Below are 20887 nucleotides of genomic sequence, written 5' to 3' on the forward strand. Positions count from 1 at the left end.
TTGGGTATAGAAATATGGTTATCCCCGAACATCTCCCGCCCGGTAGTAAAACCCTTGATATATTGGAGTATGGAATGTATACACGTCCTGTCGGAATGGGGACGTTAAACCTAATGCCGCGTGTAAGGAGTGCCAAATTTCCCAACCTACTTTGAAGCACCTACATATTGCATTAATTGTTATTTTTTTTTCTCGTCTTGAATATGCATGAAATATTTCTCAATGGACGTTAAGTAAGAAAAATTCATCAATTATTCATTTCAGCATATTAAAAGAACTTTAATATTAAATAACAAAAACTCCAAACATTCTTTGATATTGTATTTTTATTGTTGTTTTGCATGTACTTGTATTTTTGTTAACTCTCATACCGTAAAGGACTAGAATATCTGTGGTACGGTACATTGTAGCGACCACGTTTACCTCTACTTCTGATACCATGGCCACATAGAGAATCTATAGCCGAGCTGATCTATGTTAGATACCGGATACCTGTCCCCCAACACGTGCTGTCAGACTAATTATGGTACGTAGTAGATACTATGTCTACCTTTCTATGACCTAGGTCTGATTATGTTTCATATTAATTACGACTCTCATTACTCTCCGTATGTTTCAATAATGATATTTATATTGAAATTGTATTTGATAGTTTTCGTGTTTCTGCTATTTTCATGAATTGTAATTCTGTTCTTTTGTTTGATCTAATTAAAATTACAGAAGAGCGATCGTAATGTTAGCTGGAAGTTACATTTGTCGATCAGTTTACTAAAATACCGCCAGTTAAGTGCGTGCAATGTCTAAATGTAAAACATCCATGTTTATTTCTCACTTCGATATGTCCGAGATATTAGTTAGAACCGTTTGTATGCGTTTTTTTTATATGAAATGTCTGCTTTTCGAGAAATATCTCCATGATTTAGTGATTATCTTGCAGGCTGGTCTCATGAATATTAACTTCGGTTGTTACCTGTTAGCTTCACACTAATCAACAGCCAGGCTGGCGCTTTTATATACAGTGGATATCACTTCTAACCTCTCATCAAATCTGTCAGAATCTGCCAGGAGAACTGTTCTAGGACAGTATGTAGAACTGTCATCCTGACACCTTTTAGACAGTTCTAGCTAGAACAGTTCTAACCTAGAACTGATTTGGTCAGTTCTACCTAGAACTGATTTATGTATTTATAAATGTTATAATGAACACGTGTATTTGTTTTGACATTTGTCACATGACTAGATATAAGGTCTACTCTGAATTACTGAGTATTTCACGAGCCAAAATAAGCGGGAAGAATTGTAACGGTAAATCTATGTTTAATTATGTGTCATTCGACGCTTGCCTTCGGACAGTCCAGTCTGGTCATTTTTACTTCAATATGGCCGAACATACAGAAGAAAGTCTACTTCTGCAGGACGACTCGTTGCCTGATAAAAGCAGTGATGGTGCAACCAGATCATCTTCTGATAGAGACTTACACGACACGTTCTCTCTATTTAAGCTGTACATGGACGGGAAAATGGATAATCTTGAATCCAAGTTGGTACGCGAACAAGACACGATGTCCAAGAAGATAAAGGAAGAGGTTTCTATCAAGTTCAAACACGAAGGAAACAGAATTCAGTTCAAGTTTAATGAAGAAACTGCGAATGAACTCAATAAGCTTTACAAGTTAATTCCGTCAACAGAGACACAGAGTATTCGCGTTGTTCTGGATTTGTTAGATAAAGTTAAAGGCCGTAATAAGCTAATACGGATTGCAGGTTCTTCACCGGCAGGATGGTCAACAGTCCGGGAGTACGAGTCTAATGATATTGCTTCCGACAGCGAGGATGAGAAGAAAATTCGCCAGGCGGAGAGCCGAGCCATGCGCACTATGAAAGACAAGACTAAAGGGCGTCCCGCTCCGTATTCAAATAAACCCAGATTGCCACCAGCCGAAACCTATGCTAATCCCGCTTACAACCAACAGTTTCAATGGGCAGCCCTTTCGTAACAGCGTCGCACGGCGTGAGCCGTGCCAGTGGGACATGTGCTTCTTCTGTAAGCAGTTCGGGCATTGGAGAAAAAATTGCCCCCTCAAATCTGGATCCGTTGGTGTCGGATCGTCAGGAGTTGCCAATCAGAAGTAAATCTGAAGATGCATCCAGAAATGTAAATGATAAGTATAATTTTACTGGATTTGATTGTTATGAATGTGAATATGGGTCACAGTATGAATTAGATATTTTCTTAACTCACATTCATTATTTTGAAAAGATTAGTCATAATTGCATGTCATTTACGGGTGTAAAAGGACGGTTAGCGAAGCATGTAAAATTTTGGGAATATATTGGAGCAAATTCTTTTGTTATTGACACAATACGTAACGGTTATGTCATTCCATTTATTGACCCGCCGGTTAAAATGTTCTTTAAGAATAACAAATCAGCATTACTGAATGAATCATTTGTCAATCAGACTGTTTCAGAGTTAGTTTCTACAGGTTGTGTAGTTGAAGTACCATTTCAACCTCATGTTGTCAATCCCTTAAGCGTAGCGATTCAAAAATCTGGCAAAAAAACGGCTTATTTTTTATTTATCCGTTTTAAACAAGTCAATCAAAAAAGACAAAATAAAATTTGAAGATTTGAAGATAGCAGTTCAGTATTTTCAGAAGGATTCGTACATGTATAAATTTGATTTAAGTTCTGGATATTTTCACTTGGACATTTGTCCGCAGCAACAAACTTTTCTAGGTTCAGCTTGAACAATAAATTTTATTGTTTTACAGTTTTAGTATTTGGTATATGTACGGGCCCACACATATTTACAAAATGTCCTATGGTTAAATATTGGCGTGAAAACGGTATAGATGTTGTATTGTACCTTGATGATGGTTTTGGTATGTGTACAGATAAATCTAAGTGTATAGAAGATTCAAATTTTGTTAAGAAATCTTTAGAAGACGCCGGTTTTCTTATAAATGAAGGAAAGTCAATTTTTTCACCTGTACAGTCATTAGAATGGCTTGGTATTGTTTGGAATGCTAGCGAATTTAGTCTTGTTATTCCAAACAGACGTGTAGATGATTTGCGTGTATCCCTTGTATCAGTTATTAGAAGATTTCCAAAAATAACTGCTAGGACCTTAGCTCAGGTTGTAGGTAGAATTATTTCCATGGCTCCAGTCATTGGCAATGTAGCTAGAATTATGACAAAATTTTGTTATATGGCAATAGAGTGTAGAACAGAATGGGACAAATGGCTGTTGTTTCCATGTCCTTACAAAGTCTTATCAGAACTGCATTTCTGGTTAGATAACATTACTAGTTTAAACATTAAGTTGTTGGGTCATTACTCAAAATCACATGTTGTAATTTACTCTGACGCCAGTGGTATAGGGGCAGGTGCATATTCACTAGAACTTGACAAGAAATTTTTTCATGAAACATGGGACCTTTCTGAAGCACAAGAAAGTTCAACATGGAGGGAGTTGAAAGCTATAGAGCTAGCCTTGATATCTTTCAAAATTGCTTTTGAAGGCAAAACACTTAAATGGTACACAGATAATCAGAACTGTGTGAAAATTGTAAAATCTGGTAGTATGAATGAAAAACTACAAATGATAGCTTTGTCGATATTTTCGGTCTGTATTCAGAGATGTATTTCCATTGACATTTAATGGATTCCTAGATCACAAAACTCTCAAGCTGATTACATCAGTCGAATGGTTGATTACGAGGATTGGGGTGTATCAAATGAGTTTTTTCAATTTATGAATGATTTATGGGGTCCTTACACAATAGATAGGTTTGCTAATTCTCAGAATGCAAAAGTGTGTAGATATAATTCTCTATTTTGGAACCCATGCGCAATAGCTGTAGATGCTTTCACACAAGATTGGTCAAATGAGAATAACTGGTTAGTACCACCTGTTTATTCTGTTATTCGATGTATTACACACTTGATTTACTGTAAAGCTAGAGGTACCTTGATTGTTCCTAAATGGAAATCAGCAGCCTATTGGACTAAGATTTTCACTAAAAACTTAGAGTACCAGGTACATGTTACAGATGTCATTGAATTTATAGATACAGAAGGTATCTTTGTAAGAGGGTCGAACCCAAATTCTATATTTGCTCAAGAACAATTCATAACACCAGTCTTGGCGGTTATGTTAGACGCTACTGGGTAGCGGTGACACGGTCATATAGAAATAGTTGACATGGTCACGTGTATTGATGGATTTTAATGATAATAATATATTGGTGGTGACAAGGTCAATTATACAGTCAAATTGTAGTTGACAAGGTCAAATGTATATGACAAGACTTCTGGATTAATGTGAAGTATGGTCATGATTTTTAAATATTTATGATTATGTTTGAGCTTATTAATTTTTATATTGTCAACACATTTTACAGACATTTTCAACGTTGGGATATGGCAATCATTGTCCAGCGATATTCACCCTAGTATGCCTAATCATCTTGTACAAAAACTTCCAGATTATGTTCTATCGTCGAGGGCGGACAGCACTAGAAAGAAGTACAAATATGGATTCAACTCTTGGTGTAAGTGGTCAAAATTACATTGCATTTCTTCATTACCAGCTTCTACTGTACATATTGCATTATACTTAGTTCATATATCAGAAACATCAACTCTACAAGTAAAATAGATGAGGCTGTATATGCGATTTCTTGGGCACACAAGCTAGCCGGATTTCCGAACCCTTGCAAGTCTGACTTGGTTACTTCTGTTCGTGAAGGGTCATACAGAAAAATTGGACACAAAATTAGCAAAAAGGAACCTATTACAGCTAACATTTTATTAAAAATTGTTTATATATATGGTCAAAACTGTAAAAATCTTAAAGATGTACGCACTGCATGCATGTGCTTATTGAGTTATGCAGGATTTTTACGATTTTCTGAATTAGCTAATTTGAAAAGATCTAATATAACCTTTTTTCCTACTCATGTTAAACTGTATTTAGAACAGAGCAAAACTGATGTTTACAGGGAAGGCCGTGATGTAGTTATTTCTAAAACTGGAAATGATACTTGTCCAGTGGCTATGTTAGAACGTTATATAAAGTTAGCTAAAATAATAGAAAATTCTGACGAATTTGTATTCAGGTCTTTAAGTTATTGTAGTAAAAGTGATACTTATAAATTAAGGGAAAATTCACCACTTTCATACTCTAGAGCTAGAGAAGTATTGTTAAATGCATTTGAAACCATCGGTTTAGATAAAAAACAGTTTGGTCTACACAGTTTACGCTCAGGTGGAGCAACCGCTGCAGCAGCAGCAGGAGTTGAAGATCGTCTATTTAAAAAGCACGGGCGGTGGAAGAGCGAAAATGCTAAAGATGGTTATATAAAAGAAAGTATGGATAACATAAAATATTTATAAATAAAAACCAAACACTATTTGGGATATCAGCTCGCCTGGACAGTACAGTTAAGCATCGAAAGAAAACAAAGAAAGGGAACAGATACTAGCTATATTACAGCAACTAAATATATTTATAAGACAGTCTTATATACCCAATATTTTAGAAACTGTACTTTCCAGGCGAGCTGATATCCCAAATAGTGTTTGGTTTTTATTTATAAATATTTTATGTTTGTTTGAGTTGAAGAATAAGAACATAAAGACAGTTCTACCTAGAACTGATCCTGACAGTTCTACCCTAGGACAGTTTTAGACAGTTCTACTTAGAACTGACCAAATCTTTGGTCAGTTCTACGACTAGAACAGTTCTACGGCTAGAACAGTTCTACTACTAGAACAGTTCTACGATTAGAACTGATTTGGTCAGTTCTACGGCTAGAATTCTAGAATTGATTTAGTCAGTTCTATCCATATATATATTATATAATATTCGCTGTCTCAAAGACATTGAAATTCTGTTAACTTTGACAGGAGGCATTTTGCGTGTGGCTTTATCAACGGTAATAATAACACTGAATGGTGACCATTGAGATGCCCTAACTGCAGTGACGTCATTTAGAACTGTTCTACAATCCTGACAGGTTTGGTCAGTTCTACGGCTAGAACTGATTTGGTCAGTTCTGCTTACAGTTCTACGACTAGAACTGATTTGGACAGTTCTACCTAGAACAGTTTTAGACAGTTCTACCCTAGAACTGATCCTGACAGTTTTACCTAGAACTTATTTGGTCAGTTCTACCTAGAACTGATTCTGACAGTTCTACTTAGAACAGTTCTAGGGTAGAACTGTTCTAGGACAGTTTAGAACAGTTCTATGAAAGATTACTCTGACAGTTCTAATGAGAGGTTAGAAGTGATCTCCACTGTATGCTAGTATAAAAATAAGGAGATTTGGTATGGTTTCCAAGAAGACAACTATCCATCGGATTCAAAATGAAGTGGATGCGAAAGTGAGGCGAAGGATACCAAAGACACATTCAAACTCATAAGGGTCACAAGTCGAAAATAAACTGACAACGCCATGGCTAAAAAAAAGAAAAGGACAAACAGACAAACAACGGTACACAAAACAAAACACAACACAGAAAACTAAAGACTGAACAACACGAACCCCACCAAAAAACTGGAGGTGATCTCAGGTGCTCCGGAAGGATAATCAGATCCTTCTCCACATGTGGCACCCGTCGTGTTGCTCATGTAAGTGATAAGTCTAATACGGTAGGTCACATTCAGGGAAAAGGGAACGGGATTGTGGTTACAACAACTGTGAAACAGATATTCCTTAACGGTCAATAAACTCGTGATGGCGTCCGTATAATTTACGAAGGGATGATTTCAACTTCTCCACTTGGAATTCTTGGTTCAATAGCTTCCTTGAGAGCAGCAACCCTCTATCAAGGAAATCATGGTAGGAAATACAAGCCCTGGAATATCGTATCAACTGGGAGATATATACGCCGTATACAGGCGCTGCTGGAATGTTGCTACATAGAAAGGCAAAGTTCATAATTGGAATCTCAAATCATCTCTTTTGTCGTAAAGTTGTGTTTTCAACCGACCTTCATTGTCAATTTCTAGATGTAAGTCAAGATATGAGGCAGACTTAACTGTATCTGTTGTATCCTTTATCTCAAGTCCGATGGGATAGATTCGTTCAACATACATACAAATGCCTTAATGTCTGGTTCATGTCTATATTAGCAATAAAGGTATTTACAGTTTACACATAAAAGCATACTAATTTTCTCTCATTTCTCAATGTTGTAGTGCAAATAATGTAAATTTTAAAAGCACTTACTGTTAACAACAATCTTATTATATATCGTTAATGGTTTATTAGACTAATTATTTTATTTTTCTATTTGAACCTTGTTCAACCCTTTATTAATTCTTTGAAATTAAAAGCCTTGAACTATAATTAAATGATGATTCAAATCGAAATCAAAATTCCATCACGACGTTGGTAGTACTAATTTCATAGGACCGTATTAAACGTGACTGAACTAATAATTTATGTTCAGATAGTAGTACAGCGTAAATCAGGGTTGTAATGAAAAATGTAAATAAGTAGCTTTTTAGAGAAATAACAGACCAACATAATTGTATTTATCATAAGAATATCAGTCAGAGTGAACGAACGTTGTTACTTATTTCTGGCCTAGCCTACATGTTACAATGAAGTTAAAGATTTATTTTAAAAAGTTTTCAAGTCTTGTACATTTGGGAATGAAGTCATTTCGTTTAGTTTTAAGCATACTATTATTTATCTGTATTTGAATTCTGTACACATTTATTGTGAGTATTGCACACGAATATTTTCCTCTTGTACTGTTTGTGACGTTGCTGAATGAAAACTATCTTAAAGTGTAGTCACAGATATTAGAGTGTAGGATGGTATGAATTCAAGCATCAGCATTTTCTAGCATTCAAAATTCGATTGTGATCGAAACGAACTCGTACATATTTATATTAAGTACTAGTGTATTTGATTGTGATTGGGCAGCATTTTTATGAAATTTTGTACCCACTGAGAGCTCGTTGAATTATATTTAAATACTGAAAAAAGTATAAATGAACACATCTATCCGATCGAACTTTAAAAAAATTGAAAAGAATTTAAAATTACAAAAAGAAGTGCATCTTGGTAGAATGTTGGGCCCCTTTTCAAAAATACCAATTTCAACTTTAAGAATATCGCCTATTGGGGTGGTTGCAAAAAATGACGAGGAAAGTCGTCTTATAACCCACTTGTCTTATCCTCCAAACTGGAGTGTGAATGATGTCATTGATCCAGAAATTTGCAAAGTAAAGTATTCTTCTTTTGATAAAGTGGTTGGAATAATTTCAGGATTAGGAAATAACGTGCTTTGTGCAAAAATGGACATTAGTCAGGCCTTTAGAATTTTATTGGTTCACCCTGCTGATTTTGACCTTCTGGGAATTTTCTTTGAGGGAAATATTATATTAATAAATGTCTGCCTGAAGGCTGCTCTATAGCATGTGCCCTCTTTGAAAAATTTGCCACTGTTTTGCATAAAACAGTTGCATTGAAAGCTGGCATTGACACTTTAGACCACTATTTAGATGACTTTTTCTTTGCTGGTGAAAGTTCAACAGATAATTGTACCATTTTGATGGACTCTTTTAATGAAGTATGAAGGCAGCTAGGTGTTCCACTGTCAGAGAACAAAACAGTAGGTCCTACCACATGTATCACATTTTTAGGCCTTGAAATTGACACAGTGCTTATGTTGGTTAGAATCCCCCCTGAAAAACTGGATAGACTTAAATTTATGCTTGATCAGGTCTTGTCAAAAAAGAATATGGCACTGAAGGAACTCGAATCAATTACTGTTTAATGGCATTTTGTTCAAGGGCTATTGTATCAGCCCGTGCGTTCATTCTTCGTTTTTACGATTTGATAGCTTCAGTTAAGAATGGGAAGCCTTATTATACTGTCAGATTGAATTCAGAGGTGAAAGCAGATGCTAGAGTTTGGTTAAATTTTCTAGATCGTTTCAATGGTCAATGTTATTTTCCTGATAGATTTTGGTCGACTAATGAAAGTCTGGAATATTTCACTGATAGTGCAGGTAATGTTTTATTAGGTTGTGGAGCTTATTTTCAAGGTCACTGGGTACAATACCAGTGGCCCAGTAGTTGGGCTGATACTAGCAATTTATTGGATATAACATGTTTGGAGCTTATTCCCATCGTGCTGTCTTTCATGATATAGGGTCCTTCATTTAGAAATAAAAAGATTTGTTAAGAGTAGATAATCAGGCTTTAGTAAGCATGTGGACAAAAGAACATCAAAATCAAAGAGAGTTATGATATTGATAAGACAACTAGTTTTTCTCACTATGGACAACAACATACAATTTAGGGCACAACATATTGAAGGTGAGCACAATGCAATAGCAGATTCTCTTTCTCGATTTCAGGAACAACGTTTTATGGACTTGGTCCCGAATGCAGACAGTGCTCCATCAGCAATCCCACAAGAATTCCTGACAATGATTTCAGAACTGAAATGAATCACTTACTTATAAATTCATTAGCATCCAGTACACAGAAAGCATATTTGCACAGCAAGGACATATTTGTTAAATTCAGAGAAAATCAGGGTTTTTCTGATATCTGGCCTATTCCACTGGGTGACTTGACATCATTCTTGTTTATCTGTTTAGGAAGAAATTGTCCAATTCAACAGTATCTAGCTATATTTCAGGCTTCAGTTATTTTAACACAATTAACAATTTAGGAGACAATACACAGAAATTTGTGGTCAGAAAATTGATTGAAGGAATAAAAAGGTTGGGGCCCAAATCAAAAGGACACTAGATTACCTATAACGAGAGATATATTGGAAAACTTATTGAGGTCACTGGTGGTGATTTGCAAAAACGGGTTTGAGACAAAACTGTTTATGACCGCATTTTCGCTAGCCTTTCATGGTTTTATGAGAGTAGGTGAAATAACAGTCAATTGCACAAATATGCAGATGCATACTGTGAAATTTGAAAATATAAAGCTTTGCGATGCACGATTAGAGGTTTTATTGACGATATCTAAAACTGATCAGTTTGGTTCTGGAACAACAATCGTTAGTTCTAAGCAAAAACAAAAATGTCTGTCCAGTACAAATAACGGCTTATTTTATCAAAGTTCGCCCCTTTATCTGGGACCTTTATTTTGTCATTTTGATGGATCCCCCCTTACAAGATACCAATTTTCAACTTTGTTAAAAAGGTCTCTGTCAGTAATTGGTATAGAAAACAATGGATTTAAGTCCCATTCGTTTAGAATTGGCATGGCAACTACATCCGCATTTTAGAGGGTATTTCTGATGAACAAATTAAAGAAATGGGACGTTGGAAGTCACAGGCCTTTTTGCGTTATATTAGGATTAAAAATGTGCCTGAATATTATACTGTACATTTATTTCATGTAAATATGTTTCTATAATTGCTTATTTCATAGTGCAGTCTTGAGCTGGCATTTGAATATAAATATTGCATTATGTAAATAAATGGTATGTCCTGCATCAATATAAGCAAGTAATAATAGGTTTCTAAGAATTGCAGGACATGCTACAGTTTGGATCGTTGGATTCTCGATTATTAAGCATGCCTTTGTGGAAGCCAGAGGACGACTGGGAGGGGTAAACTTGGGGCTGCAGAGGATGGGAGTAAATATTTGGTGGCAGGGAAAATGTGGAGGTAAAGTGATGAACATGAAACAACAAATAAGAACCATGTTAAAATATGAAGATCCGCCAACTATATTAGTTTTACATATTGGAGGCAATGATATAGGAAAAGAAAGTACAAAAAACTGTTTGTGAACTAATAAGGAAACTGTTCGGTTGGATACGTAAACTTATGTTGGACACAGTTTTTATCTGATCTCAAATTATTCCGAGATCAAGTTGGCATTACTCTGACAATATTGATGCCTGGAAAAATGTAGAATAAGGGTTAATACCTTTATAGCATCATTCTTAACCAAAACATATGGTTGTTACATCCGTTACCCTGATATTGAGGCTAATGAAGCATTCCTAATGAAAGATGGAATGCATTTGACATCTTTGGGAAATAACATTTTCTTGAATACCCTCCAGGGAGGATTAGAAATTATTATCAGTAATCTTGGCAAGAATTTAACCTTCCCTGGCTGTAATTAGATAACAAAAATGGCTGTTCTGTTAACATTTTATATCTGACGTCACAAGCAAGATACTAGGAAGTAACTTGAAAGTAGTTATATTAAATTGTATTTGGCACAGCTTTGCGCATCTTCACCCCCTCTTTTCGGTGGCGGTTGTCCAATCAGATCAAGTTGTTACTCCGATCTCATCGGAGAATTTTGCACATTTCGCTGCGCTCGATTCAACATTCATGTATTCAGTGAACAGTAATGATAGCCTCTGATTACCAGGGCTCATCAGTCAACTTCTCGTACCAGACATTTCATCTAGAAGCAAGTTTGCTAATTTAAATACATATTATATATCATATATGTTATATTTTATTCAAGATAAAGCTGTGGCCAAATACTGCTAAAACCTTATTATCTATTTGTTATGTTATATTTTATTCAAGATAAAGCTGTGGCCAAATACTGCTAAAACCTTATTATCTATTTGTTGTTTATGGGCCTCAAGGATAAAAGGATTTAAAATCTACAATTTTAAAGCCCGTTATCCATTGAGTACAAACTTGAATATCTTAATTTGGGTAGGTGGTTGTTCACTGTTGGGTATTTAACATTTGTGTTGGTTAGTTTGATCGTAACCTCGCTTTGGTCTTTCCGAAATACGACAGCAAGGTTGCAGACGACAAAAATTTAACAAGAAAAGAATCTTCTTAAAAAAAACACATCCCTCCCAATGTAAATATTTTGTGTTATTTGTTCTGAATGGAAGAAAGAAACCAAATACTGATTTTAAGTTTATATTTCAGCTTATTTCCGGTAATGGTACCGAGGTAGGAGACAACTAGTGAACATAATGTAGATGTAAAAGTTGGACATTGGCAGACTGGCACATTTCGTTGCGCTGGATTCAACATTCATATATTCAGTAAACAGTAATGATAGCCTCTGATTACTAGGGCTCATCAGTCAACTTCTCGTACCAGACTTATTACTTAAATATATTTATATATGTGGTCTGCCATAATTTGCGGTAGCCACATTATAATTTACATATATATTAAATACAGACATTGATAAATATATTTCAGAGCAAGTTTGCCAATTTAAATACATATTATATATCATATATGTTATAATACTTTATTCAAGATAAAGCTGTGGCCAAATACTGCCAAAACCTAATTATCTATTTGTTGTTTATGGGCCTCAAGGAGAATGAAGGTCGATTGAGAACAAACTTAACGGTGCCTACATTTGGAGTATATATCTCCCAGTTGATACGATATTCCAGAGCTTGCGTTTCCTTTCATAATTTGATAGAAAGTTTCTGACTGTAAGTAAACTAATGAACCAAGGGTTCCAAGAGGTAAAATTGAAGTCATCCCTTCGAAGATTTTTACGGACCCATCACGAGTTGGTTGGCCGTTATGGAATATCTGTGTCACAGATGATCATGGATTTGTTCCAATTGTCGGAACCACAATCCCGTCCTCTTTTCCTTCCATTGTAAAATCATCGAATCAGACACACGTGACTAAAAGGAACTGTTTTACTTCCTTAGTACCTGAGATCACCCCGGTTTTTTTTTTTTTTTTGTGTATTTTCGTCGGTTTTCGCATTCTACCATGGCGTTTTCAGTTTCTCTTCGACTTTTGAGTTTTTAATGTCCCTTGGTATCTTCCGTCTGTTTTTGAAGCCTTTTCAGAAATTTATTCAATACAAAAATTGTGAAATAGAGGTATTAATGTATAAAATGCACGTAAAAGTGGCTTAAAAAATAACTGTTTTTGTACTCACAATTGCGATTTCTTGAATCCTGCATTAGAATTTTGATGGAGAAATAGTGTTATTACTGAGAAGATTTTTACTGATATTTTTCATACGTCAAGTGAAATCACAGGCGGTCGTCGGCTTCGTTCTTACTGATTATTATAGAATAGCGTATTTAGGACTTCAAATATAGAAAAGAAAAAAATATTCAAATAAATTCACGAATGTGCGTAGCGCACAAGTCTGTGTTTTTCGGTCCCGAGTTGAACATTTTTCGATATTTTAATACTTTGGTTACTTATTCTGTATATTAAATTTCCCGTTCAACGAAAATACAGTAGAAAATGCAAAGAACTATTTCTTTTTCTATAGTATTTTCAATAGTCTTGATGTGTTGCATGAGAAAACGGTCAAAACGATCAAATAATTTCTATAGTGGTGACAGCGTCATGTCGGAAATTTTTTTATAATTCAGGTATTAATAAAATCCTGGAAAGGAATATAGTCGATTATAAGAGTAATTCATACGGGGATTTATTTTGTGAATACTATAGTATTTTAATAAATTCAAATTGTTGTATCTTTGGAAGAATGGAAGAAATTGTGTTAAAATAATTATACGTATGTTCTGAGTTCATCTGTGGTAAACTACTGTATAGTTCCGTATGAAACACTTAATCTGTTTTATCTTTCGAAGTTATCAATATGCCAGAATTATTAGAAAAACACAAATTATTAATGATTAAAGATCATCATTGGAAGTAGAAAGTGGAAATTATTCTGAAATTGAACAAATTTATGGAAAGCCGAAATGGCGGAAAATATAAACTATTAACTGATTAAAATGTCATCTGGATAAATAAACAGCACAAAAAAAAAACAACAAGTGAAAAAAACCCGTGGTGGAAAGATGAACTAACCCAGCTATGGAATAACGTCGGTGTAGCAGAGAAAGATATAGAGAATCTTTTTCGAGAAAACACCATAGTCGAAAGGAATTCAAAATTAAAAGAAAAAAAATTGACCATGAAAGTCAGAAGTCAGAACGAACATACTGGAGAAAGAAGAGGATTCCAATAGATGACGTGGAAATAAGAATGACTAATCATAGCGAATTCTGAGTGACAAAAAAACATAAAAAATATCAGCTTATAATTTTGTACGCCAGACGCGCGTTTTGTCTAGAAAAAAACCCGTGGCTCGTAACAAAAACAGTTAGACGGTAGCATAATCTAATACAAAGTTGAAGAGCATTAAAAACCAAAAATTCAGAAAAGTTGTGCCGTTTTTTAATGCTCTTTAACATTTTTTTTAATTTTGGTTCATTTGAGTTGACTGTGGCGTCCATTTCGCTGAACTAGTAAAAAATATTGTTTAGGGGCCAGCTGAAGCCCGCCTCCGGCTGTGGGATTGTCTCGCTGCGTCGAATATCCATTGGTGGCCTTTGACTGTTTTCTGCTCGTTGGTCGGGTTGCTGTTTCTTTGACACATTCCCTGTTTCCATTCTCTATTCTATTGTTTATAAGTTATGATTATACAGCTGTTGTTTAATTATTTCTTCTGGTATATTGGTTGATAGCGAGACTAAAAGTTGTCATTATTTTTCTGCTGGAAACTAAACATAAATATATTTTTGGAGTTGCACAACATCGTGTCTTTTTACACTGTTTTTGACGTTCCTGTAGAAAATCTTTTCTGAAGTACAATCACCGATAGAAGAGTGTAGAACGGCATAATTTCATTTCAGCATACTATGCTTTTGAGGTTGCTTTCAGTTACTGTGAAAATTATTTGATATAGGTTTATGTATCATTGTTTTATTTGAATCATACATCTTTTAACATACCTTTTTCCTTCATGGGATTTTTTGTTGTTGTAGATCTTTGACAGTCTCATTTGAAGACCGTTCAATCGACCTGTATCATTTTTTTTCCTTCAGAATCCGACAAATACGATCACGCACCGATGTATACATGAAGAACGTGTCAGGAAGTAAGTATTATTTTATCTTGTTTTCTCCTGAATAAAAAATTATTGACCCGACTGGAGTTCTGTTTTACATTTTTATTCTAATTGGACAGGAGAAGCGATTCGATGTTATATTGGTCTTGTTTTCAGTCTTAAAAATGACATGATCTTATGTGAAAAGTGGTTGTATGATGGGTTTTTTTCCAATAAATATAAGCAAAAAATCGTCCTATTTTCAAGCAAACAGTTAAGATATCAGCTAAAAGGTATTCGATTAATCAGCATTTTATTTTTTTATTTATTCCCTTCTCCCTCTATTACCGATTTATTTAAAATGCATACAAAGACTTAGGATACTACATATTCACGGAGGTCCACAATGTATCATTGTCATCAAGGGAACATCGAAAAATTTCCATTTTCCAACATAATTGCTTCAATTTTAGTCTCAATGGATTATTTTTCTGTAAAACTACCAATTCATAGCCCCATATGTTTGAATGTTGAATTCTACAATTGCAAGCATTCATAGCTATTTTGTCTTAAGTTTGAACAAAGAAAAAGGTATTTCATGTCAAAACGATACCCTAAGGGCTTGTACCGAAAAATTGAACATACAAGAGCGCACTGGTTCCATGCATAAGTTTGTTAGTACAGTAACAGGTACTTCTGATCGTAACAACAGGCAAAATATGCCCTTCTATTTCAATTTCATAAAATTTGTTTATTATGCAAAATAAACTTTAGACAAGGGTTCTTCAGTGATACCAAATCCTAAAGCTTTCATCTCATACCAAAATTACCCAAACATTTTACTCATTTACAAAGTTACATCTATTCGTAGTTTAAAATATGCAGTACTTCTATAATGTTCTTTCTGACCGAACCTGAATGAGTGGTTCAATACCTAGTATGATCAGTTTATTGAAAAAAAGGAAATAAATACAAATTCTGTTCAAAACCTAAAACAAAAACAAAAACAATTGAAAAAAAATATTTTGTCATTACTTATGTTGTGTTATTTCGATATTTAATAATTTAAAACAAATAGAAGCATGTGCGCATGCCTGAAAGGAACAGAGTGTTTTTAAGGATTATGTACCCTTGTGTTGCTTCAATGCTAAACATATGGAAATTTTATAGAAAATCCACAGCCTTTCCCCTTGTACTCACATATTTGGCAATTCGGTATTTGATAGATAGAGGATTATTGCATGCAGTGCTAGCAATGATTTCCTTAAAACAAGTTTATACATTTAGATATTGGTTAAAATAAATAAAAATATGGACCAATTCAAGTACACCTTCTAGGGTGCGCTCGATTTTAGTGACTCAGCACGAGGTGTTTTGGGATTTAAAGGTTGTTTATGACTTTTTGTAAACAATAAACGCTAGCTGATCATTGAAAAACAAGTGAGTAAACTATGTTTCAAATATTATAACAAAAATCTCTGTATAAAAGTCTGTGGATTTTCTACAAAATTCTTGATTTTATTTTCACCAAATTCCCCTTTTCTATTAAATACAATGAAACTATAAATAATTATGCTTTGCACGAAGTTTCCCCTCGGTATATGTACAAAATGACCCATCTTTATTATTCATTATATTTGCTGTTTAGATGCTATTGCAATTTGAAAAGTTCATAATTCACAGGCCACAGAAGGGGTCATAAACCTTAATCTATGATACGAATATGGGATTTTCTTAGAAAAGCAGCATACAGGCGTGACTTGAACATGCTTCAGTGTCTTTATTTCGATCAGTGTTTCTACAGTACGGACACTTAATTTTTTGAATCATTTGAAACATTTAAGATGTGTCATTGAATGTTTCAATAGTAACATTCGAGTACACCGTTACAATGCAAACAAACACCAGATAGTGATATGAACTATATTACTCGAGTGGCAGTTTTTGAGAACAAAACTTGACGTTCAATATATTTGTGTCCAATATTTCTGAAGAAACCAAACACATTTAAAATTGAAAGATACCAAAGGGACATTCAAACGCATAAGTCGAAAATAAACTGACAACGCCATGGCTAAAAAAGAAAAAGACCAAAAGACAAACAACAGTGCACAAAACACAACATAGAAAACTAAAGACTGTGCAACACGAACCACACCAAAAACTGGGGGTGATCTCAGGTGCTCCGAAAGGGTAAGCAGATCCTGCTCCACATGTAACATCCGTCGTCTTGTTGCTCATAATAGTACAAACCCGGTAATAAATCTAATTCGGTAGGTCACATTCGGGGAAAAGGGGACAGGATTGTAGTTACGACAATTGGAACCTATCCGTTGTCATCTGTGAAACAGATATTCCATAACGGTCAACCAACTCGTGATGGCGTCCATAAAATTTACGAAGGGATGATTTCAACCTCACCACTTGGAACTCTTGGTTTAATAGCTTCCTTGCGAGCAACAACCCTCTGTCAAGGAAATCATGATAGGAAATACAAGCCCTGGAATATCGTATCAACTTGGAGATATATGCAGGCGCTGCTGGAATGTTGCTACATAGAAATGAAATGTTCCCATTTGGGAAGCTGAAATCTTCTCTTTTGTCGTAAAGTTTTGTTTACAACCAATCCTCATTGTCAATTTCTAGATGTAAGTCAAGATATGAGGCAGACTTAACTGTATCTGTTTTATCTTTTATCTTAAGTTCGACGGGATATATGTGTTCAACATAGTCACCAAATTTTGAATTAATACAGGGGATGGTGTCCAATCGCCAAACTCCATAGTCAAAAAGCGAAGACTCGGAATATCATCTAGACCATCCCCTCAAAATACACTGACTGCTAAAAACAAATTGTACAAGGAGTTCTGACCTTTATAGATCTTTTGACGGCATGGAAGCGACAAATCAATAACCAACTGTCAGCATTAGTGATGATGAATGATGAATTCAAAGCACTTATTGAAGAAAAGCACAGATCTATCCTCTTTGAACTCTTTGAATTAGAATTTTCCGATTTTCCTAGATTTTTTTTAGACTGGAGAAGATGTCAAAAACATTAAAAACCAAATCGACTACTGAAAAATTCGTTGTGATCAGCTGTAACAACATAACCGGAATCAGTGTGTAAGGTTTAGTGGAGCACCTTATTCTACAGGTGAAAATACCGATACAGAAATTATAGAAATCGCCAAATAATTGGGTGTTGAAATGCAGCCAAGTGAACCTATGATAAGTCATCGTACAGGGAAAGGCGAATCTAGACTGCTCATAGCTCGAATATCAATTCATAATCTAAAAAACAAACCCCTTAAGCCGTCAAAACAGTTAAAAGATAGACCTGATCTTCAAGGTATCTCAATAAACCAATATCTCACCGTATCAAGAAGCGGTTTAGCTAACGAAGCAATTCAATTAGTCAGAAGGAAGAAAATCAAGTCAAATTTTGTGATAGAGGTGAAATGTTTGTATATGACCTATCAGAAACTATACACGTTATCCGGAATGAAATAGAAATCTCCAAGATGTTGAGTTATGCCAAATCGACACAGACATCTCTGACGATGAATCTACACCTGAAACCGACCTGTAACTGGTGAAGTAGTGATAGAATCTGGGCGCTTCTATCACTGATTCTATCTCGATGGTTTTGTTTCAAGCAAACAGTTCACTCTAGTTTGTCAGTTGTTTAAATAATAATTGTTTTGATAGACTAAAAGAATATTATTTGGTGTTTTTGAAATACATGTTACACTAATATAGGGCCTATTTGAAATGCCGTAACTTGATATATTGTAAAAAATATTTTTTTCATTTTATTTTTTCAATCCTTCTGATTACTTGACACATTTTGACATTAAACTCTTAGCAGCACTAAATCGTAAAAGAATAGTACATATTTTCTTCTTTAGTAGTTGACACTAGTAATGACCCATATGCAAGAGCTGTCTCCCACTTCAAGTATTGTCATGGCAGGATGCTTTTTGTTTGTTTGGTTTAAAAAATTATTTTTTTTTTATTATTGATGGTGATTTTGAAAATTCTATGTTCTGCTAAAACGTAGAATTTCTTATTGAGCAATACACACATTCTTGTGTTCACTTTAAATAGAATGCTTCTTCTAAATGAAATCAAATTATTTCAATACAGATTACGCCGATAGATACTGTAGCATTCCTTAAGAACTTTTTTATTTGAAGGAAACCATTAACCTAGCTGCAATATATTTTTTATTAATTTTTCATAAATTTTTTTTTTTTGGGCTAATTTATTTCACTGGCATTAAATATTTTGTCGATTTTTATTTAAAATGAAAATTGTTTGTATTGTCCACATAAATTGTGAAATCATTAAGAAAAATAATTATACGAATTTAATTTTCAGATAAAAGAAACACTGGAAGGCATTAACTAACATTTGAACAATTGGTGTATAAAAATGAATTAACAAAAATACCGAACTCCAAGGAAATTTCAAAACGGAAAATCCCTTTTCAAATGACAAAATCAAAAGCTCAAGCACATCAAACCGTCACCGTTAACGAATGGATAATAACCTTCATATTCCTGACTTGGTACAGGCATTTCCTTATGTAGAAAATGGTGGATTAATCCTGGTTTTATATATAGCATGTATGTACGTACGTTCAACTAGTTTTGTTTATTGTATTGTGTTGTGTTATATATGCCTGTTATGTGGATTGTCATGCTTTATGTCCGTTTGATCTTGGTTATTATATTGGTGAAGCCCCACCCTTATACTGTTGTATTATGTTTTGGTGTAATTCTTAATGTCTTCTGTTAAAACTACTTATAGAATACTAAGTAGTAAAGGATGGGTTATATTACACGAGACCAACTCTGTACTACTATTGCTTAGATACGAATTATTAGATATCACGATATGTAGCTTTATGATGTACTGTACTATTTGAATTAGAAAAGTTTCCAATATACCATTGCCAAGTACAGATTTAACTCTAACTGTGTATAAAGACATATCGAGATACCTTTTTGTGAAAACTGAGTTTATTTGTTACATAATGGTTATTGTTGTTTTCATTATTTTGATCCGTGGTGATATTGAAACAAATCCTTTCGCCATCAATTACAAACGATGCTAGCCTTATTGATTCCGTTTCGAATTTTAGATTTTATTACATTTACTTGAATTAACTTTCAAAGTGTTAAGCCAAAACTTTAGGCAGAGCTTGGAGATAGAGGTATAATCATGGTTACAAAATCTTGGTTAAAGCCGAACATATCCGACAAATCAGTTTTATTATCAAAACGTTAAAGGCTCCATATCGTAATGACAGAGAAGATGATAGGATTGGATCGGGTGACCAATGATCTAGAAATATATATTCTTGGATGCTTATGGGTTGAAGTAGTTGCTAAGGATCTGTAAGTATTGTTTGGTCTATTTACCGACCTCCGGATTCACCGTACCATATTTTGAATCATATAAACAAATCATTCTAAAACGCAGTAAATAGCGGTATAGAAAGTATTATGGTCCTGCGTGACTTCAACGGCAACTTACTCTTGGATGCTTATGGGTTGAAGTAGTTGCTAAGGATCGGCAAGTATTGTTTGGTCTATTTACCGACCTCCGGATTCACCATACCATATTTTAAATCATATAAACAAATCATTCTAAAACGCAGTAAATAGCGGTATAGAAAGTATTGTGGTCATGGGTGACTTCAACGGCAACTTACTCTTGGCCAACTGCAATAATTTTTAAAATATTATATTAGATCAAACTGACTTCTGAGTTTAACTGGAAAACCACATAATAAACGTGTTAACTCAATTCAAATATATTTTAGCGAGTTTCTTTACACAAAGTTCCCAATGCTGTTATCTTGCAAAGGGAGACGGATTTATATAAGTTTTTCTTGTTTCCGAATCCCTGTATTTCTTTTGTTTATTTTTCCGAATCCCTGTATTTCTATTGTTTATTTTTCCGAATCCCTGTATCTCTATTGTTTATTTTTGTTAAGTGCACTTTTTAAAAAATAAAATATTGTTTAAACTAAAAAAAAAAAACAGCTTATCTCATCAACGAG

The sequence above is a fragment of the Mytilus californianus genome, unplaced genomic scaffold (assembly GCF_021869535.1).
Source record: "Mytilus californianus isolate M0D057914Y unplaced genomic scaffold, xbMytCali1.0.p SCAF_2, whole genome shotgun sequence".
Taxonomy (NCBI): domain Eukaryota; kingdom Metazoa; phylum Mollusca; class Bivalvia; order Mytilida; family Mytilidae; genus Mytilus; species Mytilus californianus.